The 25617-nt window shown below is 47.3% G+C and overlaps 1 protein-coding gene and 1 long non-coding RNA gene across 3 annotated transcripts in view; one reads left to right on the top strand and one right to left on the bottom strand.

Annotated features, from left to right (window-relative positions):
- Positions 1-25617, top strand: part of LOC138566955 (serine/threonine-protein kinase MRCK alpha-like) — a 2642347-nt gene that overhangs the window by 1822898 nt on the left and 793832 nt on the right. The window lies entirely within an intron of this gene.
- Positions 15141-25617, bottom strand: part of LOC138566956 (uncharacterized) — a 120991-nt gene continuing 110514 nt past the window's right edge. The window contains exon 3 of the long non-coding RNA XR_011302071.1: positions 15141-15442. This is a non-coding gene — a long non-coding RNA (uncharacterized lncRNA). The remainder of the gene's footprint in view (positions 15443-25617) is intronic.

The raw sequence follows: 25617 nt of genomic DNA, 5'->3' as shown, positions 1-25617 counted from the left end.
TGCCGCGAAAATACCGTCCAGCCAGTAGCGACCCCTGCTACTTGACCACACACCCCACTCCGGAGAGTTTGGTGGTGCAGGTGGCTACGGCCCCAGCAAAGCAGGCGTCTTACCCTACCATCCCTCCTGATAGGGACGACAAGTGTTTTGATGGCTGGGCAAAGAAAGTGTTTTCTTCAGGGGGGTATGGCTTTGCAGGCAGCCAACTCCATGTGTGCCCTGTCACGTTTCACGCACACTCTGTGGAACTGTATTTCATTAGTGGCGGATCATATTCCCGAAGGGGAGGAATGGGATGGTTTTCTTGCCATGGTGCAGGATGGCAAGGATGCCATGTGTGAGTCCGTTCAGTCGGGTCTGGACATGGCAGATTGTGTCAGCCGGTTCATGGCGGCGAGCACCGTAATACGCAGGTTTGCGTGGTTGCGGAAGTCGGGGTTTGCTCCTGATGTGCAAGCCCGGCTCCTCAACATGCCCTTTGATGGTGAACATCTTTTTGGCAGCAAGGCTGACGAGAGCCTTGAGAGGTTGCAGACCTCCAAAACTATAGCAAAGTCTTTGAGCGCTGCAGTTCGCCAACCTCTGCCTTTTCGTCCTAGGGAACAGCAATGGAGTGGAGGTTCCTTTCGATATTACTCATCCTTTAGTAGATCGAGAGGAGTTGCAATTCAAAGGGGCCACTGTAGGAGTGCCATAGGTGGAAAACGGGGTACTCGAGGTGCCAAGGCAGCTTGGGCAGTTGCCTCTTTACCCTCGGGCAATGCCGCAGCCGCTTCAGCTCAGTCATGAGGCCAGGTCCCATGGTTCGCCAGTTGGGGGAAGGCTGGCGCTGCATCTTGTAGAATGGCGTGCCATTACTTTAGATGTGTGGGTTCTGGAGATCATAGCCCACGGCTACTGTCTTCCTTTCCGGCAGAGGCCTCGCGACAATCCACCAGGGAATCTCTCTTTTAGGAGTCCAGTTCCGCTCCTTGCGCAGGAAATTCAAGCCCTGCTGGAGAAAGGTGCCATAGAACTGGTGCCTGTAGCGGAGAGGAACAAGGGATGGTATTCCCCTTATTTTTTTATTTCGAAGAAAGACGGGGGATTGAGACCCATCATGGACTTGCGCGGTTTGAACGAACTCCTCAGGAAGGACAAGTTCAAGATTTACTCTCAAGTCCTCCAGGCCCTTAAACTTCAGGACTGGTTGTTGTCTCTCGACCTCAAGGATGCTTACTTTCATGTGACGATCCATCCCAAGCACAAGAAGTACCTGAGGTTCGCGGTTGGCGACTCGCACTTTCAGTTTCGGGTCTTGCCGTTCGGATTGACCTCCGCCCTAAGGGTTTTCACCAAGCTCATGTTGGTGGTGGCAGCGTATCTCAGGAAAGTGGGGATTCGCGTCTACCCCTACCTGGACGATTGGTTGATCAGGGCACGCTCTCCCGAGCAAGTCCTGGATCATCTGTCCGTCACTTGCCACTCCCTTCACAAGCTGGGCTTCTCCCTCAACTTAAAGAAGTTCCACTTGATGCCAACTCAGTGGCTCCAGTACATCGGAGCAGTGCTCGACACGTCCCTGGGCCAGTGTTTTCCTCCCCAGGTGAGGGCTCATCACATTCAGCAGATGGTGCACAAGTTTCAAAATGCCCAGAGTCTCCCGGCGTTCGAGTTCTTGAGGTTGCTCGGCCTCATAGCATCCTCCATTCTTCTGGTGTCAGAGGTCAGGGTTGTGGATCAGATCTCTGCAATGGGCCCTCAAGATGCAGTGGTCACAGTCCTCCGGCAGGATGTCGGACCCCGTTCAGGTGCCACCCTTGGTCACCCAGGACCTTCTGTGGTGGGCCGATGAAGGCAATCTGATGAGGGGGGCTCAGTTTTGGCTACCCTGGCCGTAGGTGATGATTGTGACGGACGCATCCCTCACGGGATGGGGAGCTCATGCCAACGAGTTGACAGTCAGCGGTCGTTGGTCTCCGTCGGAGTCCAGACTCCATATCAATCTGTTGGAGCCGAGGACCGTCAGGCTTGTCCTGAAGGCTTTTCTGCCGACTGTGCGAGGAAAGAATGTCTAGATTCTGACGGACAACACAGTGGCCGTCCACTACCTCAACAAAAAGGGGGGGGCAGGGTCACTTCCTCTGTGCAGGGAGGCGATGCAGCTCTGGTTCTGGGCCATCCAGCAGGAAGTTTTGGTCTCGGCAGTTCATCTGGCTGGTGACAAAAACGAGACGGTGGACGCTCTGAGCAGGCAGAGCGCGATCTCTCACGAGTGGGAGTTGGCTCAGGAGATTCTCCTGGAGATCTTCGCCCTTTGGGGGACCCCTCAAGTAGATTTCTTCGCCTCCAGTGTCAACCGGAAGTGCGAAAGGTTCTGCTCGCCGGAATTTCCTCCAAGAGGAGCCTTAGGAGACGCGTTCGTGGTGGAGTGGTCCTTCCCACTGCTGTACGCGTTTCCTCCAGTCCGCGTCATCCCGCAAGTGCTGCGGAGGTTTCAGAGGTTCGGTTCCCGAATGATCCCCATTGCTCCGGCATGGGCCCGAGGACGTGGTACCCGGACCTTCTTGACTTGTCCATCTGCCCTCCACGTCGTCTTCCCTACCGAGACGATCTGCTCTCACAGGAAGGGTGGGGTGTCAGGTTCTCAATCCAGAGGTCGGATCCCTCAACCTTCACGCTTGGCTTCTTGAAAGGTTGAGGTATAAGGATTGGGACCTCCCTGAAGATGTGATGGAGGTGTTGCTTTCGGCCAGATAACTGGCAACAAAGTCCCTGTACTGTTGCTGTTGGAGAAGGTTCTGCGACTGGTGCAGGGTTAAGAATGTGGACTCTTTTTCATGTGACATTCCTGTGGTTCTGTCTTTTTTGCTTTCTTTAGCCCACAAGGGCCTGCAAGTAGGTACCTTTTAAAGGTTACCTGGCGGCGCTGTCCATATTTAAGTGCTCGTCTGAAGAGTGTTCTTATTTCATAAGTTCCTTTAATTTCTCAGTTTTGGAAAGGGCTTACTAATGTGTTTCCACCATCGCCTTTCCAGGTGCCCGGTTGGAATTTGAACCTTGTTCTAAAGTTCCTAATGGGTGCTCCATTTGAGCCTTTACATTCTTGTCCTTTGAGACTGTTAACCCTTAAAACTGTATTTTTAGTTGCGGTCACTTCCGCTCGCAGAGTGAGTGAGTTACAGGCACTTTCAGTTAAGCCACCCTTCACTGTGTTTCATAAGGACAGGGTTGTCATTGGAGTTTGTCCTTCCTTTCTTCCGAAAGTGGTGTCGGAATTTCATTTAAGCCAGAAGGTCATTCTTCCGGCATTTTATTCTCCTCCGCATCCTGGCAAGGAAGAGGAGACGCTCCATAGGTTGGATCCTAGGAGAGCTTTAAGTTTCTACATTTCACGCATGTCCCGGGTCAGAGTGGATGATCAGCTCTTTATAGGTTACGCTGGAAGGCGTTTGGGACAAGCTGTTACTAAGCAGACTTTGTCTAGATGGATTATCTTGGCAATTTCTGAATGTTACCGCTTGGCGGGTAAGGACCCTCCGGAAGGCTTACAGGCCCATTCTACTAGGGGTATGGCTGCCTCTACTGCCCTGCAGAGGGGTGTTCCTATTCGTAACATCTGTGAAGCAGCCACTTGGGCTTCGGTCCATACTTTTGTACAACACTACTTCCTAGATTCTATCCAGGGGCAGGATCTGGCCTTTGGCAAGGCAGTCCTTTACTCTGCAATTTGATTCGGCATTCTAAATTTGAATATTCTAAATTCTTTTCCCACCTCCTTACGTTGGTACTGCTTTGGGAGTCTGTCATAGATATGGAATACGTCGGAGGACCCAATCCCCTCGAAGAACAAGTTACTCTCTTACCTGGTAACGTTCTTTTGGTGGGATGGTCCGATGACGTATTCCATATCTCTCCCGTCCTGCCTACCCCGCTACAGAATTTCTTATGTGATTGCAGCTTACGTTTACGCAAGGCTTTCTGTGGTCATACTGGCAGAAGATTGGTGCTGCATGTTCTGGGAAAAACTACAACTGAGGCTACGGGAGTCATGCGTCCTACTTATAACATCCGCTGACGTCGGCTCGGTGGAGGCCCTCGAGGACAGCGTATCGACGCAGGATGCAGTCGCCGAAAGATATTCCGAAGCAGCACATCTGTGGTGATTACTGTCATAGATATGGAATACGTCGTCGGACCATCCCATCGAAAGAACGTTACCAGGTAAGAGAGTAACTTGTTCTTCTTTGAACAGCAACACTTAACCCCCTTCTCCTCCAAACGCTACTGAAGTGTAGTGCCTTGACAGCGACTTTCAAGAGTTAGTCCTACTTTTATGTTAGTTGCTCTGTCCCATTTTTTTACTTTTAAATTTGGTCACCCTATGGTGGTCTGATGGGCATTACAAATACATTCCATTATGGATCAGGGTGCACTGGAACCCTGGCTTTCAGTCTCGTGATTAAAGTGCTTGTGGCATCTTAATCACGAGACTGAAGGAATATCTAAAGGCCCTCTGCGGCCCCGTGCTGTTATTAGTGAAGGATGTATCACATACGGGGTAGCCGCTGAGACAATCGTTAACACATACTGCAACTTCTGTATGTCATTATTTAGGGAAAAGAATTTGCGGTGGCGTTTAGTGAAGACACCACTGAGCCTTACTTGTGGCAGAGTCTAGAGGACCCTATGAGGTAAAGGCTACAGGTAAGGTCATTCGTACATGTAAGCACAGTACTAAAAAGAACAAGAGCTGTATGTAGTGTACATTTATTACATTAAGCTGTTAATATCAGACCAACTACAATCAAGGTAGGACATCTTGATATTCATGCGTACAGTAAGCAATCTGCAGAAATACAATTTGTTCATATTTAGTTATACTCTGTCAGAACACATACGTTGTAGCCTAACAAGCATAAAAGCAAGAGAAAGAAAAAAAGAAGAAAGAAAACATTTTTTTCCTTTAACAATAAATTGGTGGGATGCAACATAAAAATCGAGATGTACTGCAGTGGAACAGAGGCAGATACATTGAGCACTAGTTTATAGTGCAAGCGTAGATTTTAATGAAAAGGTACTTGTCCTTGCAGAGTAAAGGTAAGGCCTGTACATTTAAACATTAGTCTGTTGACTATAGGTGACCAACCCTTGGTCTACGTCGGGAACAAAAGATATCCAGAGGTGTGGTTGGGGCTAGAAAAAGTAGGGCTGAGCCCTGGGACGTTTCGGATTTCAGGGTTTGATGCCTTCTTCCGGGCCAAAGGATTGTGCCTCCCTTGAGCTTGTGTCCAGGGAGGAGAGGGGTTTTGTTGTAAATTATTGGGCTGCAACCGTGTTCAAGCAGCATGAAGGTGATGAATGCGCTGCAAATCATGGCGTCCATACTGTGGGTGAAATCAACACGGACCTAGAGGTCCTGAGTAGTAGGATGGAGTCCTCAAGAGGTCATAGTGTGGCGTGTGGCAGACCGTAATAACGCTCTCGCTGTCTCCAGTATTGAAGACAGAAAAAGCTGGGTGGTATAGCAGCTGAGACACTGCTAATGGGACAGGAGTCGCGGTTTCCAAATGTCCGGGCCGTGTAGTAAAGAACACAGTGCTTTTACTTAAATCAGCTCACGGATACGCGTGAGCTGACTTACGTACCACACGCGTGAGCTGACAACGGATACGCGTGAGCTGACTATATAAAGCCTATGTCAGCAAGTGTCTGCTGTGGAGGAACCCGTGTGAAAAAGCAACAAGATGATAACACTTCTGTATACCCTAAGGGAAGTGATGGCCTGAAGGACTTCCACAAATGCAGCTAATGCATTAAGCCCGAGAACAAAATTATATACACATAAATAAATTGCTGTTATTATATAACACTGCAAATTGGCAACATGGGGCAGTTGCGGGGGGCAGTTGCAGGGGACGTCCCTGAGGCTTGTGGCCCTTATCAGCTGAAAAGGTTGAAAGTCCTGGATGCTGTCCCTGATTGCAGGGCTCGTTGTTAGCAAGTTGCTGGCAGTAATATTTCTCCTACTCGTTCTGGTGGGACAAATATTTCCAACCACTTAAGCGCATTGCTGTGGGTAATCAGTGGCTCTTTGTCTGTTTTGTAGACCTTGGAATGTGTCTATAGAGGACGATAACAGGTAAGAGTGGACCTTCACACTGACTTTGACAACAAACGAATAGTTACCCGAGAGGTAAGAAAAGCTTAGCCCATCTTTTTATACTAAAAAAATATCTTTTGTGTTGGTGCCATACGCAGCGCCTTACAAGAATGGAACAATATTTAAAAGGCCTTTTGCAAACAGATTGTGTTATGGGGCTGTCACTTGTAGTCTTATATTCAGGGTGGTGCAAATACTCCCCCAGAGGTGGTTGCTTCGAGTGATTTGTGTTCTTTGCAAATAAACAACCATTTTGTGGTTCTTGAAACACAAAACAAATATGTGTACTAATTAGTGCTTGGAAAGTATGTTGTAAGTTGCTGGCAAATTCTGGCTTCACTGCTTAACCAAACTGTGTGATCCTGGGCAAATCATTTGACCCAACCCAGCCACAGCAGTGCGTTGGCAAGAACAGAAGTCCATTATTTATCCTTAGGCAGTGTTGGTGGCCTGATGGGTATTACATTGCACAATTTGCTGCTACCTTGCCACTTAGAAATTCCCACAATGACGTGGAGTCACAAAATGCGGTGCCTGTGTGCCATAGGTTTAGAGAAGAGATTTCCGACCTCTTGGGCACCCTGATAATTTTTCTGTTGGCTTTTAGGTGTCTGGGACGGCACTCCATCTTTAGATCATTTATTTTGATATTTTAAATCATCTCAGTTTTTGCTGACTTGCAATATGCCAGACCACAAATGGATGATTACATGTTAACTTGCTAGGCCCATTTGTCTCGCAGATGAAACGTTACAGCGCTAGTAACTGGTAGGTGCTGTATCAGGGCCTCACTGACCTGGGCAGACCAAGAGACTTGGCTCTAGCCATTTGGTTCTGCAGAATAAGATAACTAATGTCCCCAATTTGTCATAAACTCATTTTAGCTACTGTCTTCCTCTTGGGCAGTTGCTTATGACTGTTTTATGCCAAACACTAGCTAAATGAAACTTGATAATAAAATAAAAATGACACACGCACAATTGCGCCTTTATTGATGTCTTGTTGATAATTTGATGGAGACTAAGATGTACAGAGCCTTGAACTGAAAAATATTTTCAGAGCTTTTTGTAATCAGATCTATGTATGTAGTCCATTCATGCAGTGAACCTTTACATTTTACAACCACTCATTGCACTAATGTATTACTTCAGAGGTATATAGAAATGCTGTATTCTTGCTAATTGTATGTCTTGGGGTAAAACTAACTTCTGATGACATTTAAAATAGGAGTACAAAATTGCTAATCAAATACGTTTATTTGCTAATCAAAAATATTTTTATTAGCAAATTCTGCTAATCAGATTTTGAAAACTAATTCATGCCTTGGAACTGTTGGCTAAACAAGAAGAAACTTTTGAAAGAAGCGGAACTGTAAGGCTTAGCAGCTTTGTAAATAACAGTATTTTTGTGGGCCAAGAAAGACACAAAGAACAGCTCGACCAAGAATCATTTGCATTAAGGAAGAATCCAGGGGAAGGGAATCACCCTTTGGAACCAAGGCTCTTCGATTTTGGAGAACTTTTCTGTTGGAGCTGTTCAATTTTCATGTATGAACTATGTTTGCAATCACCTTAGGTTAAAGACATTTCCCTTTTCACCTTATAATTTGGTTCATAGTGTGAGGGTCAGACTACAACCTTTGGACACAACAGTTTTGATTCTGACATCTTGACACAGACAGATACTTAGTATTTTGTTTTAGGTAGGGACATTCCTCTTCAAGCAGGGACAGAGAGGCCTTTTCCCAACCCTTTTATTTTCAATAAAAGTCTTTAACCAAAAACATGGCAACATTGTGTCCTGGTTTCATTCCTGACCTTTCACAATGCGCAGCCATGAAGTGTCGGACAACTGCAGATCCGTTGCAGACCCCGCCGGTCACCCAATCACTCCTGAAGCCTTGAGTAGGGACGCAGCTGCATGGAAAACACTAGTACCTGCGCCAAAGAAACAAACAGGTACGCAAGTTACCCAAGAGGTCCATGATGTCCAGGAAAGCAACGGTCTGGATATAGAAACTGGAAGAAGAGGGTCAGGGACCCTGAATGTGAAAATAACAAACCAGGATGAGTTGCATGCTTGGGAGGAGAGTGAACCAAGCAGATACAACACTACAGTGCGAGTCTGGCATCCACACCCATATGAGAAACCAAAGTTTAGTGACGAAGATTAAGATGGTTTGGGGACCCTGTTAGAGAAAGAGCGACAGTCCAAGAGGGAACACTTGCTTGGCAGGGGAGTGAACCAAGCAATGTGAAGGATAGCGAGTCTGCGACCCGCGCCCACATGAGAGGTTGAGAATAAGAGGGTCAAGAACCCTGGTACTGATAAAAGGAATCCAACATTTGGTAGTGAGTGTGCCAAGTGACTAGGATCAAGAATTGTGAATCCAAGAAGTATATCCTTGTGAGTAGCTCAGTGCCTTTCTACCAAAAGGGGCTCAGGAGCCCTTATCAAAGGAAAATAAGATGAGCAGAAATCCAAGGGAAAGGAGCACTGCCCTAGTATTGGCATCTTCCATGTATGAACGTTGTTTGTTTTCTCATCACGTTTTACTACCAGAGAGACTGGAAACTTTTCTATTGATTGAAACCACAACAAACACTTTTACTTTTAGAAGAGAACATCCTCGCACCGTTGTTTTATGTTAATAGTGTTCAGGACAGAGGTAGGTTTTGAGACACGGCAGTGACAGACGTTTTACTTTTGAACATCCTGACAATTACACTAGTTTTCTTTGGGGTAGGGAAACCCCTCTTAGTTTTAGGGATAGAGAGGCATTTTTCCAACCCTTTCCTGATCAATAAAACTCTATACCCAAAAATATGCCATCATTGTGTCCAAGCCTTACTTCTGCACCCTTACAGTTGCTTGCATCTTACCCACACAATGTAAAGTAATGAAAATATGTTTCTGCATGGCAGGCCGGGTACTTCACTACCTAGATTGTCACACGGGTTTGTCTGAGAGCCTATGGTTCTCTCTTGCTTCTAGCTCATTATTTCCTCTAATTTCGAGGGAGCTTGTTTTTTGTTTTAAAACATGGATTCCCTTTAGGGGGGGAATTTAGGTTTTGTTAACTTTTACACCAGCGGCTCCTATATTGCGTCAGATAATGCCTTCTAAAACAGGAGGCACTCTTTGTGGTACTTTTTGGATAAAAATAAATATTTATATTGAAAACAATTTCTAAAGATTATATATTCACTCTCGGCATGGGTAAATGAGAATAGACACCTGCAACGTTGCACCACATGAGTAGCTTTGTTAATGGTTTGTGGCAGATAATAAGTACAACCCTTAAGACTCTGTGTGTTGAGTATTTTTAGTATCAACATACAGGTGAGCCTTAGCAAGTAGATGCACGGGCCAATTGTAAAAGCTAGCATTCATCCTTCACCCAAAAGCATCTCTTCCAGATGTTTTTTCCTGAGCACCAGATCCAAAATAGCAACAGAGTTTAATTGATCAGTGCAGTAATCTACCAAACACAGATGTTTCCTTTTTGCAAGAATAAAGGAACATATTGAATAATCTCTGGCAATCCCATCAAAAACCACATCTGTGAGTGCTGCAATTTGCTACTGGAAGTAGCCGTTTCCATTACAATTGAGTTGAGAGAAATCCAGTGCAGAATAGTGTCTTTGTCTTCTGTCTCTTTGGAAAAAGCTTAGATTCCTTTAATGAAGATATAACTAGTAAAACCTTGTATAAGCTAATGGCTGCAAATTCAGCATCAATTTATGTTAGTAGTACGATTGTTGCACGCTGCAGAACTCTGGGATGTTCCCATTCATAAAATGCAGCAGACACAAATTAAATAGTATTTTATCCATTGAGTGCCATGTCTTACCTTGACTCAGCCCCAACCTTAACCAAACAAGTCAATACCACAGTGTCAGCAGCAGTTTACACATCTAAGCTCATCAATGCTTGCAGACCCTTCCTGTCACCCGACAGTTGCATCACTCTAGCCAGAGCACTCATCCTGTCCAGACTGGACTATTGCAATGCCCTTTATGCTGGCACAAACAGCCACAATATTAAACTACAAGTGATCCAAAATAATGCCCTCACAGCAGCTCTAAACATCCCTTAAAACACTTGAATCTCCGTGACGAGAAGGAACTCCCATTGGCTACCCGTCCAGGAGCGCATCCTCTTCAAAACCCTCACCTTCATAAGTCTGCTCCCAAATATCGGGCAGATAAATTCACTACCTCGCAATCCAACAGACCTATGCGTTCAGTACACCTGCACCTTCTCTCCACCCCTAGATTTAAATTACAGAAAGCCGGAGGCAGCAGATTTCCAGTGCTAGCTGCCAGACACTGGAACACACTACCAGCTACACTAAGGTCAGAAGATTCCTTCAGGACCTTCTGTAAACGCCTGGAAACATTGCTCTTCACGCAGGGACTACTAAACTAAGTCATCCTCAATCAGTACGATTTCCTCAATGAGAATCACTCCAATTTAAGATGACATCATTGCCTAGCTTCTTGTACAATGTTTGTCCTTGTATATATGCAACCATGTAACCATTGTGCTTTTTACTTGTAAGAACAGCGCCCAGATGCCTCTGGGTTGGGTGTGCTATACAAATGGCAAAATAATGTGCCACCCAGAATGACTTAAGTGTACAAAGCATTTGTTTTGATTCAATTGCACACAATAAAACACTTTCTTGGAGAAAACACAAAAGGGTTATCAGAAACATGGAAAGATGTAACAAAAATGTATTCAATCTTTCCATAGTGTTGCGTGCCTATTGCAGAGGAGCCACAGAGTCTCCGAAGTATAGATTGAGACAGGGTCTACTTTCTGTTGCTCAGCTACATCGATTGCTTTAGTGCTTCTCTGCTTCTTAGGTGAGGTGACTAGTAGTCTAGCTCTCATTCACTGGACACTAGAATATGTGCTATGAATGCAAAGGGAGTGGCAGGCCATTCCAGTTACAGCTTCCACTGTAATGTGTGCCTGCTATGGTGGAGGCCTTACGATATCCTATCCACAGCGCAGCTGTTCTCCGGAAACTTAACCACCTCTAGGGAGCACTGCATGGCTCCGCGCCGGCTCAGGCCGATGCCTCTACACACCCCACGCTGGACATGATGTTAGGGTGAGTATACATTGAGACACTGCGCCCGTGACCTCAGTTCCTTTTTTCTGACACTCGGTTTGTTTCAGAAACATGCTTGTCAAGTTTTTTTGTAATGTCGTCTCCATGCCTGACCCCGCGAAGGCCTCCGGTTTCAAACAGTGTGCGGATTGTCGCTGGCAGAAGTCTTCACCAAATTTGCCTTTTATTGCTTAGGCGGGGAGCATAACACACAGGATTGTGGGGTCAGCCACTCCATGCACCCGAAGGCTCTAAGGGAACAGACGGAAAAGATTTTCACCTATGTCCACAAGGCAACAGGTAAAGTTGTGCAGTCTCAAAAGAGGTTGTTCAGAATGACAATCCAAAGAGAGAGAACAATAAGAATCACTGCAAGAGATCCCGCTCCCCAAGCTGATCCTCGCACCATTCATTTTTCCTCTTCTGAAAAGAAGAGCCACTGCTCCAGAGAATCTCTGAAGAAGGCGGCTCGGGTATCCTTTCTGATCCAAATAGGAACAGTTTCACCTAAAGATGCTGGACATATCCGCCATTGTGCCATTGGCTTCAGCCTCTGCACCGTTGGCTCTGGTGCCGACAGGGTCCCACCACATGTTCTGGGAACGGCAGGATACCTGCTGGAGATCACTCCCGCAAACCTACAGACCCAGGCTTGGACCCAAGAGTGACAATGTTCCCCAGTGCCACTAGGCCCATCTTCGGCCATTTAGGCTTTGATGCCAGTTCCAACTTTCTCCCTAGTTGTCAGTGGGCATCTAGTCTCTCTCGAATATGCCCCTCTTCAGTTACCTTTTGTCTAAGATGTATGACATCTACGGCGAAAAGCAAGACCAGGTGCCCTTTGGGTTGGTACTTTTAGTCTCCAGGGAAGAGCAGAATTTCCCAGAGGATTTCTATGAGGAAGGTGTAGATGTACAGTGTCTGGCCTGAGATCCCCAGGAAGCCAGTGTTCTGGATACGATCCCTGAAATGGACATTCTTCCAGCCCCCAATCCTGGTAAGTTTCGGGCATCTTTTCAGAAACTGATGTTTAAAGTGGCTGATACCCTGGGCATATCTGCTCCATCCTGGCTCAGGATTCAATTCAAATTCACGAACATCCTGGATGAAGGCCCCAAAAGGGAAAGCCTGCTACCATCCAAAGTAGCAGTTACCCTAGTGCTAGAGGTGTGGGTGAGGCTTGCCTCTACAGCTTCCATTGACAGGGAGTCAGCTAGGAAGCATCTCCCTGTCCCCTCGGATCCGGCATTCCTGTCCACTAACACCTACCCTGAGAGCTTTGTGGTACAGGCCGTGGCTGCTAATATGAAGTCCTCCATCTTTCCTTCTACCCACTGCGAATATGAAGTCTTCCATCTTTCCTTCTACCCCCCCCCCCCCCCCTGACAGGGGAGAGTAAGAGGTTGGAAACCTGGGGGAAAGGCGTTTTTGTGTCGGGCAGCCTCCCCTTCAAGCAATTAACGCCTACTTTACCCTGGCGAAGTTCTCTTTCGGTCTTTGGTCCACAGTATCCAATGCGGATAATAACATCCCTGAGGGGGGGAGGGAGATGAGGGCTGACTTACTGTCTCTGGTCAATGATGGCAAGAAAGACTCTTGTCAAATTTTACATTTGGGGTTAGTCACAGCCGATTGTGTTGGCAGGTCCATGGCTGCAAGCAAGTACAGTGTTAAGGCGTCAGTCCTGGATGCACATGAGGTCCAGGCTAATCTGTGGGCCTGCAGGTCAGCACTTTTAAGGGATACCTAGCTGCTATTGCAGTTCTTAAGAGGTCCCCGGAAGAGGGACCGTTTTTAACAATCCCCACTGTTATGCAATTCTTTCAGGGTTTGTGTAACTAGTTTCTTCCACGTTCCGGTGTGGGATTTAAATTTGTTTATCACATAACTTATCACGGCTCCATTTGAGCCCCTCCTTTCCTGTTCTATTATGTTGCTCACCCTTAAGGTGATATTCCTGGTTGCCACCACTTCCGCGAGACAGATGAGTGAGCTGCTGTTGTTCGCTGTAAACTGCCTTATTCGGTTTTCTCGAAAGAGAATGTGACATTGAGAGTGGGACCTTCTTCTAAAAAGGGTTTTGGATTTGCATCTCTCTCAAGGGAGGCAGAGCAACAATTTGATCGGCTGGACTAGGTGCAGCCCCTCAGCTACTACATCTCTCGGATGAGAGAGGCCAGGAAAGATAGCCAGCTTTTCATTGGTTATGCTTGTGCTCGTGCTGGCATGGCTGTTACCTACCAAACGGATCTGGTCAAGGTGGTTCATTCTCTGTATCCCGGAATTCTATGATCTGGCTGAAAAGGCGGCAACATGGGTGTCCCTGCACACGTTTGCTAAACATTACTGCTTTGATTTGATTACCTTTCAGGCTAGGATGCCTATTTTGGTATAGTGGCCCTCCAGAGTTTTTTGGTCTAGGTGGGTTCCTGCCTCCTCCAGTTCTTCGTACTGCTTTGTGAGCTGATCATAGATGTGAAATCTGTGGGAGGAAGGAATCCATTATAAGAGCAAATTACTTGGCTCTGAGTAATGTTCTTGATGGATGTTCCTCCCATGGAGTCCTCATGGCCCTCCCAACCTGCCCCTCTTAGCAGATAGTGTACCAAGTGTTCTGTGGTCCCTCAGTGTCAGAATGCTGCAGAAAGAGGGTGGAACAGAGGTCACAGTGCGCAGCCCCTCAATATATACTGGCTTCGACGTCCTGTCCAGCGCATAGAAGCGTTGGGCGGATCTGATGGGAAGCCGCGCTGCACCCCTTGGCAGCGGAAACGTTTCTGAACGGCCGTGCTGTGGATAAGATATCATGGATGAGTAATCCATGGGAGACACATCCATCAGAAAGAACATTATCGAAAGAGATGAGCAATTTTTTAATCTTGGCTATATCGATTACTGTTGCTCTCAAAGCTACTAGTAATGCATCCAGACGCGGGAGTCACTGTAGTGTTTGCATGTCTATAGTTTGAGAAAATGTTGGGTTTTGTCTTGCCATCAGTGGTCACTGTTTGATTGGTCTCATCTGAAGAACTCCCTAAAAGAACCCTCGGAATGGCACAGCCGAGTGAAATTACCCAACATAATATGATTTGGCTTGGTGGCAGGGGGATGGGCACTGGTCATCTTTGGGACGATTTGCCCCAACTGTAAACATTTTTTACAGAAATCCACACTCATAAAAAATCCCCTACAATTCAGGAAGGCATTAAATACCGCCTTCATCAAGCCTACCAGTGGTGTACACTGGAAAAGTGTAGCATGAGGCCCACCATCATTGCCACTTTGCCAACCTGTCATTCTTGCCGTTACCTTGCGTGTGTTCACAAATGTTCCTGACGGCTGAAAGGGTGCACATGTGCTTTTTTGAAGTGTCAATGTTATGCCCGATATGCATAGCAAGCCCAATGCCTAGGTCAAAAAAAGGCTGTAAACCTTGGGTCTCTGTCTTGAAAGTGAAACAGCCCATTTAGCCAGACCGCAAGTTGTTCAATGTCGGGTGTGATATCAACCAGTCTTGGCTTTAAGGCTTACATTGTATTGCCTTCAGATAAGTGTAGTCTTGTTTTTATAAACGTCACAGAAATTAAACATAACGTGTGCTAGCAATGTTAGGACTTACAGTATGACTTGAGAGCTCTGTTTCTGCATATTTTGTATGTTCAGATATTTTTTACTGCAATGTATTGAGCAAATACGAACAATTTTGCACGTTAAATAAGTCTGAAAGCGATCCTGTTTAAAAAGTGCTACAAACCATGTTTCTGCATATTTAGAATCAAGAATCAAGATTCGCCCTGCTAATAGCGCAGGGAGCTCTTGATTCTATTAAAGACAACGAGGCGAGCATTAAGCTTTCATCTTCTTTATTCTCTACTCTCCAGCAGTTTCAACAAATATAACTTTGTAAACTTTCAATTTAATTTTTATTTTATTTTTTATTTTTTTAAACGAACTTCAAATCCCATCAATCCTGTAGTCCCCTAGTCCTTCCTGTTCCTCTGTCCTTCTTCTTCTTTGACTGCTTGAACTTGTCCTTTCTCTTTAACTGCGCACTCAACTGTTGAACTTGTGATGAACTTCCTGCTTTGTACCAGTTCGATCTCTCACATGTGAGCTTTCGAAGCTGTTCTAGGCGACCTGCTCTGATTCGGGCTTTCAGCTGTTCTTTTGCTCATCCCCTAAAGTTAATAAGAAACAAATAGTATACGTTAGGGCGGGAATACACACCCTATTCTGGAAGAAATAGCCATGTTAATTATCAACAGTACTTCACCACATGTATTTCATCATTGCATTCATTGTGTATTCGGGATGGGAATTTAATGCTCGCCTGCTTGTCTTTAATAGAATCAAGAGCTCCCTGCGCTATTAGCAGGGGGAATCTTCATTCTATGTCAAGACGGAGGCGAGCATTAAGCTTGTTCAAAGCTTCTTACTACTACTCCTGCCATTGCATTAATATGTCGGTAGTAAAACGTCCTGAATGTCGTATCACTAGCCCAGTCTGCGGCTTTCATGATGTCTTGTAATGTTGCACCTAGTCCTAGTGCTTTCGAGGCCATCGCTCCTCTGAGTGTGCCCCGAATCTTGTCATGTCTACACCTGCTAAACTCATAATGTTTCTGACCCATCGTGCTATGGTGGCTGTTGCTACTCCTCTGTGTGGCTTTCTGCGCGCAATTAATAGAGTCGTCCCTGCCGGTCTTAGTTCGGCTGTCTTATTTTCGTATTCCTTTATACATGCCGCTACGCACCATTTCGGGTGCTCCTGCATGTACGGTATGTGATGGTACTAGAATCCGTTTTAGTTCTTCTGGCTAAGCTGAACGTCACGCCTTCCGGCCCGTACGTTCTCCTATTCACTTCTAAGACTCTCACGTCTGCTACTCTCCTGCATGACACCAAGCATAGTAGCATGGCTAGTTTTTCGGACAGCTGTCGTAGGGACAGATACTTGTTGTCGGGCCTGTCCGCAAATAGTTTCAATACTATTGCTACGTCCCATAAAGATTCATATTTCGGCTGCGGTGGTTTCCTGAATCTTATTCCTCTTAGTAGCCGAATTACTGCTACGTTCTCTCCCACCGGTACTCCTTCCACGGGTAGGTGACCTGCTGATATCGCAGATCTGTATACCCCTATTGTTCTGTATGCTTTGCCGTCCTGGAGGAGTTCCGCTAGGAAATTCAAGATCTCAACTAGAGGGGCAGAAACGGGATGAATATTTTGCCTTCTGCACCATGTCGACCACTTGTTCCAAGCTGCGTCGTAGCTCCTTCGAGTTGATGGAGCCCATGACTCTGCGATGAGACTAGCAGCTTGTGGCGAAATGCCCGGGAGATTCCAGCGTCTCCTGCTATCCTGCACGCCATCAATGGCAGTGTCCCCTTCACTCTCAGAGGGTGAGATGACCCAGCTGGGTCCGTGAGGAGGTGTTCTCCTTGGGGCACTATTCTCGGGTAATCTACCAATAGTTCCATGAGTGTTGGGAACCATACTTGGGATTTCCAGATCGGAGCTACCACTATCAGGTCAGCTGTCTCTTTGCGTACCTTTGCTAGTACTGAGTTCATCATTATGAAAAGCGGAAAGCGTGTGCTCCTTCCAATCTTGTAGAAAAGCGTCCACTCCGGCTGCCGCTGGGTCCAATCTCCAACTGAAGAACCTCTCTTTCTGAGTATTCAGCCTGGACGCAAATAGATCTTTGTATATTGGGCTCCAGATCTTTTCCAGCTTCTGAAAAATCATCCGGTCCAGCATCCAGTCGCTGGAGTCTGAGAGATGTCTGGAGTTCCAGTCCGCTACTACATTCAAAGAACCTGGTAAGTATTCAGCTACCACCGAGATCCCTGATTCTAGGCAGGAATGCCAAAAATCCTTGGCTATTTCTGCCAGCAGTTTGGACCTTGTCCCTCCTAAATGGTTGATGTATTTGACTGCCGAAATGTTGTCCATTTTTAGCAGGATACAGGAGTTCACTTCCCCTTTCGTAAATGCCCTGATCGCAAAGGATCCGGCTAGTAACTCTAGGCAGTTTGTGTAATTGGAGTTCCGATGTGATCCATCTCCTCCCTGTCTGGAGATTGTTCTGCATTGTTCCCTGCCTAACATGCTAATGTATATGCAAGCTTTGGTATTTGCTTTGCCTGTGTACCCTGATCTGATGCACCCCCATTGTTTGACTCTGAATAAGTAGACTTAACCTGTCTTAAACTCATTAGCCTGCATTGCTCGTACAGAGCACGCACTGCCTAGCCAAATAGTGCCTGTAACGCTTACCTATAACTGCCTCACAGACCCAGCAGCCCTTCCTCTCTAACCTCGGTAACATGCTACCACGCTGGTCCTCCCTAAGGTCACTGCTCTCCTCATTACAAGTACTACTCTGTGTGGTCCATTACCAGGTCATCACACCTACCACCTCCCGATTTAGCTGCACCTAGCTCCTTGCACACCTCATCCATGGCCACCTCTCACAGATCTCCTGATACCTACCAAAGTACTGCACCTCAATACCACAACATCTACCTCAATGATCCGGCCCTATGGCTCGACCATTTCGCCAAAAAATCCTCACCCAACCAACCATGTCCTATCACTCTTAGAAACCTAAGATTAGGATCTAGACTTATGGGTAAGAAGGGACACCCCATGTACCTGAGTTCATACCTCAAAACTCATACGCACAGCCCGCCTCCACAAACGGCCACCTCACCCATGCCCCATCACACTCAAACCATCACAGCTTCATCAAGCAACGTTGGTTTAATTAAAGCTGCCCTGATTAACGCAAGATCCCTAGCTGCGCACGCTCTGGACATTGCTGATCTTATCAAAACTCAGGAACTCGACTTCATCGCCATCACCGAGACCTGGCTGCACGCAGCTTCCGGCCCGGCACTCTCATTGGCCATCCCCACTGATTACTCCATCATCAGATGTGATCGCACCTCGAGAGGTGGAGGAATTGCTTTCATCGCTAGAAACTCATTAGGACTTAGAACCATCCCAAGCACTAAGGTGGAAACTGCAGAATTACTCTCTGTCAAGCTTGGACTCTCAGCTAAACAAACGGCTACCATCCACCTAATATACAGACCCCCTGGTCCACCCACATCCTTTGTGGATGATATCTCTACGTTAGTACTCAACAATGCTAAATCCAACTCCCAAACCATCATTCTTGGCGACCTCAATCTAGGACACCAAGACCCTAATGATCCTGCGGCCCTCGACCTAGCTAATACCTTAACAGATTTAGGTTTCACTCACCACATACAGGAACCCACCCACATTAAAGGGCGATCCCTTGACTGGCTTAGTGACACCAATTGCAATATTAGCGTAATCTCCAACGCCCCTTGCTTGTGGTCTGACCACCATGTCATCACTTTAAGCATTGAAGCAGCCCCACCACCCAGGCCTTTGGTCGCCCCAGCCACCCTCACTAGAAATAAAAAGAACATTACAACAGAAAAAATACTCCCCCTTATCCTTCCCACACTAAATAACGCTCCTGACACTTGCTCAGACCCCACCAACCTAGCCGACATATATAACCAGTCACTGCTTGCAGCCATCAACTCTATCGCCCCGCTCAAACTGAGGAAACCCAAACAACGAGCACACCTTAACTCATGGTTTACTCCCCAGCTTAGAGTGTTACGCAAAGAGAAACGCTCAGCAGAGTCACGCTGGAGAAGTCACCACTCCGACGCCCACAAGGACAGTCTTCTGATAGCCACCCTTAACTATAAAGAAGCTGTACTCCAGGCAAACAAAGATTCTTATAATAACCGCATTATGTCAGCCCAGTCCAATACTAAGGAACTCTTTAATATCCTTAAGGAACTCGAGACACCTGCAGCCCCCCCTGACTCTTGCTCCAAAGACAAAACTTGGTGCACCAATATTCAGTCAGCACTCCTGGGTAAAATTGCTACCCTCCAATCTAAAATCAGGGACAAACAGAAATCCCTACAGCTTGACCAACCACCGACCACACCTACACTTAATATACATTTAACCTATCCGCATAAACCTTTCTCCTTCTCCCCACTCACTACTCTCGAAGTAGAAAACATCATAAACAATTTAAAACCTTCCAATTGCCAAGGCGACCCCTGCCCAGCACCTATTATCAAAGAAGCATCTCATGAGCTAGCCCCGTTCATTACAGCATTCATAAATGCCTCTTTCAAGACGGGTATTGTCCCCGACAACCTAAAGGATGCATGGGTTATCCCACTCCTCAAAAAACTCTCCCTTGACCCTAATATCCCAACTAACTTCAGACCTATCACTACGGTCCCATTCCTGCTCAAGATCCTGGACCGCGCAGCCTACCTGCAGATTCAGGATTACCTCGAACTAAACAATCTCCTGGGCTTAAGACAATCAGGGTTCCGCCCTAAACATGGCACGGAGTCAGCTCTGATCGACTTGAAAACTCAGATGGAGTCACTGAAGGACAATGGGAAGCTAGCTCTTCTCCTTCTCCTCGATCTCTCTGCGGCTTTTGATCTGGTCAACCACCAAATACTCTGCCAGCATCTCAAATCCGCAGCCCACTTCTCCGACTCTGCCAATGCCTGGACCCACTCATTCCTGAGCAATAGATCCATGAGGGTCTTCTCACCGCTGGCATCAGCGGATCCCTCCCCCATTCACTGTGGCGTTCCTCAAGGCTCGTGTGTATCCCCTACGTTGTATAACGTATTCACCAAGCCCCTCTTCGATGTGCTTGACTATCTGGGTGTCTCCTACACTAACTATGCGGACGACACCCAGATACTCATCCCTATCACAGGAGACTACACAGCTGACACCAAAGCCCTTAACGATGTTTACTCGGTCATCCAGGCCTGGATGGCACAGCACGAACTCTGCCTTAACGATGATAAGACTGAGCTCTTACTTTTAGGATCAAATCATCGGCTCAACAAACTAGACCAAACCTACAAGTCCTTCATTATTGACGGCAATGACATTAAAGTCTCCAAAGATACTAAGACGCTAGGGGTCTATCTTGACTCCTCGCTTTCTCTGAACAGACAAATAAATGCAGTTAGGTCAGCTTCGGCCTATACCTGCAAACTTATCACTGCCTGTAGACCCTTCGTAAACGCCACCAACTGTATCACACTAGCCAGAACTCTTGTTATGGCCAAAATCGACTACTGTAGTGCTCTCTACCTAGGGACCAGTCAGTCTAACCTTAATAAATTGCAAACTGTACAAAATAATGCCTTAAGGGCAGCCTTAAACATCCCGAGACGCTCTCATATCTCCTCCGTCAGATTGGTCTTACGCTGGCTCCCGGTAAAACAGAGAATTGCCCTGAAAACCCTAGCTTTGACTCACAAATGTCTGAACAACAACGCCCCACCTTACCTGTCCACTCGCTTCTCACGCCACACTCCACTCGACCTACCAGAGCAGCCCAAACTCACAGCCTCATCGTGCCTAGATGCAAACTCCAAAAAGCTGGTGGGGTGAGCTTCCCCGTCCTGGCCTCCAAACTCTGGAACACCTTGCCCACACCTATCAGAATTGAACCATCATTCCACTCCTTCAAGAACAATGCTAAAACATGGTTGCTCTCCCAAGTCTCATGAGACCTTGACACAGTCCAGACTCCATGTGGGGTACAGAACTGAATATACATTTTCTCTCTGCTCTGTCCCTGTATTATACACTGTTAATGGTACCCTTCGGTACATGTATATATGCTGTATATTTTTTGTAACTTCTGTAACTACTGCTTTTTGTAACATGTTTAAGAGTATGCGCCCGGTTGCCCCTGGGCCTGGTTTTTTGCGCTTTATAAATAAAATAAAATAAAAATAAAAAAAATAAAAATCCCCGCACCGGGCTCCCCAGCCTGCTCTGCTGGCATCTGATTCTATTATCAGGTCTGGGCGGTCGCCAAAAGATGACTCTGCCGTTCCAGGCCTCCATGTTCGCTAACCACCATTCCAACTCTGTCCTGGACTCCTGATCTAAGAGTACCAGTTGGTGGTAGTGTAGGCCTTGCTGAAAATGCCGTATCTTCAGCCTCTGAAGGGCTCGGTAGTGTAATGGCCCTGGGAAGATTGCTTGTATTGATGCCGCTAGTAAGCCTGCTACTCTCGCTATGGTGCGGAGTGATATGCTCGTTTTGCCGAGACATGCTCTTATTTCTCTCTTTATGTCTTTGATCTTTTTGTTTGGGAGTTCCAGTGTCGCCGACCTGGTGTTTATAACAAATCCCAGGAATTCTATCTTCCTCGCCGGAGCCATCTCCGACTTCTCCCAGTTCACTAGGAAACCTAACGAAGTTAAGAGGTGTACTACCCAGTCGGTCTGGTAGACTAGGGTCTCTCTGCTGTCGGCCATCAGTAGGATGTCATCTAGATATAAAATCATGCAAATTCCTTTCCCTCTGATCGCTGCGGCTACCGGCTTCATCACTTTCGTGAATGTCCACAGTGCCGAGGAGAGCCCGAAAGGCATCGTTGCGAACTGCCATAATTGCCCGTCCCAGTCGAATGCTAGGAATGGACGGAAATCCCTCTGTACAGGAATCGTAAGATGGGCGTCTTTCAAGTCTATCCTCACTAGCCAGTCGTTCTGTCAGAGCGTATCTCTGAGCTGGTGGATTCCTTCCATTTTGAAGTGGTGATAGGCCACCCAGCTGTTCATGTGCCTTCGATTTATCACTGGTCTCACTTTGTCTCTGCGGTGAACCAGGAACATGTTGCTCACAAATCTTGGCGGCTCTATGCATGGTTCGATCGCCCGTTTCTCTGCTAGGCTTAGAGTCCAGCAGGTCTTTTCCGGTCTGAGTCGTGACTACGGGGCGTGGCGCTCGGTCCTGAACAGGGGTTTCTGTGAATTCCATACACATGCTTTTTCACTGTTTGAAGGACCCAAGCGTCGCTGGAAAGCGAGCGCCAGTTTTCCCACCCTACTGGTGGATATGTAAAGTTTCTCACCTGTGGGGAAGTTTTGTCCTCTTCCCTGCTTAGTCTTTCTCTAGGGAAGCGGCCTCTTGGGGGGGAAATAAGGTATCAGGCTGCCTGGATTCCCAGTATTGGATTCTGTTGTACTGAGGCCTTATGGATGCTTGGTATCAACCGGTCGAGTGACCTCTGTAGCGACCGGTCCCGCCAAAAACTCTCCCTGGAAAAATGTTCTTCATCGAAGCCTGTGCTTTCTCCAGGGAGGTGTAGGTCCCTACGAACCTCTCCATCTCCTTACCAAAAGTCTCTCCGAACAACAGGCCCTGCGCTGCCTCGCCGGCTTCGTATGACGACAGATCTCCTAGTTTCCGGTCGATTTTTCAAGAGGAGGCCTCTCCTGCGCTCCGATGAAATTGCGCAGTTCGCGTTTCCTAGTATACATACGGCCCGTTGGGCCCAGTTCGTTAGCACTCCTGGGTCTACCTCTTCGCCTGTATCTCTGGCTCGTTCGGCTAGGTCCATTATTTTAGCTAGCAGACCTGCCAGGTCGAGAAGTTTTTCTTGGCAGCTTCTCCAGGAGCGGTCTATGCCGTTCCTCGGGTCTCTGTTCGATTTGGAGACGAACGACAACATTTTAGGGTCCAGTTCCGGGGCTTCCGCGACTTTGCCCGGCAGGTCTGGTCTTGGACATTCGGCCCTCAGTCTTTGTCTGACCTCTTTTTCGAGAGCTTTCCTCAATCTCTGCGTCATGTATTTCGCCACTCTCGGCGATGGCACCCACTCCGAGGATCTCGGATTTCTGATTTTCTTCCGGTTGGAACATGTCCGCCGTTCCGTCCTCTTCTAGGTGGTGGAGTTTTCGTTGCCTTTTCTTAGGCGGAGGTTGGCCCCCTCATCCCCTTCCTCGTCTGGGAAGCCTTCTGGGGGTTCCTCCTCTGTACAACCCATATTGTCTTCCCCTGGGTAGGGGGTCCGGAGGCTCAGCACCTTGGCCTTGTTACACCCCTTATGGTCGTTAAACGTTGCCCTTGTGAACGCGCTTTCTTCCTGCTTGGTGCGTTCTTCCTTCTGGCTCAGGAATAGTTCTATGGTATCTAGCCTTTCTTGTAAAGGCCGCACTCCTTGGGCCACTGCGTCTGTCAGTGAATCTCCCAGCACTTCTTTGAAGCTATAGGCTAGGTCTTCTTGGTAGACTGCCTCCTGCTCCTCTTCGCTCCACTCAAAGTTCGACATTGTGCTGGCCGGTGCCTAAATCAATACCTGTGTAGGTGTAGTGGCGCGTCCACAGATTCACTTAGCTCGTGGCTGCACCTTCCTTATACAGTATGTATGTTTGCAGGATATATCTTTCCTATTTGCCTGGTAATACTCTATAATCGTGCGGCTCCGCTGTCTAAGGCCATGCTCCCGCGTAGGAGGCGTTCGCTATTGGCGCATTCGCTGCGCGTGGCTGTTCCTGCTCGGCTCGTGGGAAGTTTCCCGCCTGCGTAGAGCTCTGCCCTTCCAAGGGTTGGGTCTGCGAACTCGCACTCTGCTAGGGGGTACGGCAGGCTCCTGAAGTGTTGTGCATTATGACACGGGGCCTCCGAATCCCTTTTAAACACTAAAACACTAACGTTTACGCGCTCTACTATACGTGTTTATTCTATTATTGTCAATGGTGTACAATTCCAATTACGTTAATGGCATAAAACACGTTTTGTCAAGCAAATATTACAGAGCTAAGATAAAGATGTACTTATCTTGTGGAGAGCAGGAAAAGAAGAGGAAGGACAGAGGAACAGGAAGGACTAGGTCACATGGCCAGAGACTAGGGGACTATAGGATTGATGGGATTTGAAGTTTGTTTAAAAAAAAAAAAAATTAAATTGAAAGTTCACAAAGTTATATTTGTTGAAACTGCTGGAGAGTAGAGAATAAAGAAGATGAAAGCTTAATGCTCGCCTCCGTCTTGAATGTGAGTGAACTATTTGTCTGAGAAACGTCAGCTGTTCTGTTATTTTGTCTGGAGATTACAGGTGTGACAGATGAAAACATATTTTACTATGTATGCATGGGTATGTATGGGTTGTATAAAGTGAGACTTTAGCTATCAAGAAATTGGAAGCTGTAAAAAGTGAGGCTACATGGAAAGCAAGAATAGGAGCCAGAGTGGAGTGGCCAATTCATAGGGGTCATCACATAGAACCTGGTTTGCATGTACGTACGTCTCTAGATCTTTGTGTTAGCAGCATGCATAGGTGGAAATTCTGAAGGTGGCCCTCAATGCCTCCCACACAGAATGTGTAATCATAACGTGTGGTTTACTGTTCAATAAAGATGGCTTCTAAAAGCTCAAACTTTAGCCTGGTTGTGGAAGCCCCTGAAATCAAAATAATGAAATTAAATAAAAATGTCTTCCTGAGTTTATGGGGACTCCTGACTTACGCCCAGCCTGTAATTAAATGCTAGCTGGACCATTGCTTCCCCACCTGATAACTCTGACCTCTGCCACCAAGGAAGGGGCACAACTTCTAGGTAGATGACCTGATTCTTAAATTGTGCAACACAGGGTTGGCCAGCATGGGGTGCAGGGATGCAGTTGTTTCTCTTCTTGGCTCCCTCTCCCCCGGGCATTGAAGGGTCGTGTGCCCCCCAAAAACCCCTGTGGTGCAGATCAAGTGACCCCCTCCCCAGGAAGAGGAGCCCCCGAGGCAGCCCCGGTCCAAATCTCGGGCTTCTGCGTCCATATTTAAAGATGTTATAACCAAGTGAAGCAACAGCAGAGAGGCCTCGCCCTGCGACCCACAGTGAAGCTCCACTGGGAGAGCGAGTAAGGCCGGGGATTTGCAGCAGGTATGAAATTGGACAGGCTCGGGTCTTGGTGGACCACCCTCACCAGAGGCACTTGTGCAGAGTTGAAGTTTTATAGGTCCTGTGGGAAAAGAGGGGGACGGGACCGAGGTGGCACGATATCTGGTATATGTCTGGTGGCCCCCTCCCCCCTGTCGAATCCAGTGCTTCCTGCGGGACGGCCGCAGGAGGAATAGACCAGTGGGGGCGACCACTGTGGCAGAGGTAGCAGCAGAACTGAGGCGGGGCAGCCCCTTGTAGAGCCCCAACTGTAGTTTAAAGCCTGGACACACTGCATCACCAAGGACTCGACAGGGCCGATGTCACAGGGCCACTAAGTGTGCAGCGGAGCTGAGCCCAGAGAAAGGCGGTTAAAAGAGGAGTCTGTGCAGCTGGTCTCCTAGAAGAACTTACGGAGAGGTGCCACGACTGACCAACACTGCTCTGGCACCCAATTCCTGTGTCCCAGGTGAGCCAGTCTGCAGAGGCGGGGGAGCCAGCGCTTCATTTGCAGCAGGGAGCTGGGAGGCTAGAGGATCCCTGCACTAGCTGCCCCCACAGGGAGTGGGCCCCCTTAC

This window comes from Ambystoma mexicanum, chromosome 2p, assembly GCF_040938575.1.
Source record: "Ambystoma mexicanum isolate Mex_15411 chromosome 2p, UKY_AmexF1_1, whole genome shotgun sequence".
NCBI lineage: Eukaryota > Metazoa > Chordata > Amphibia > Caudata > Ambystomatidae > Ambystoma > Ambystoma mexicanum.
This window is presented reverse-complemented; position numbering and strand designations above follow the sequence as displayed.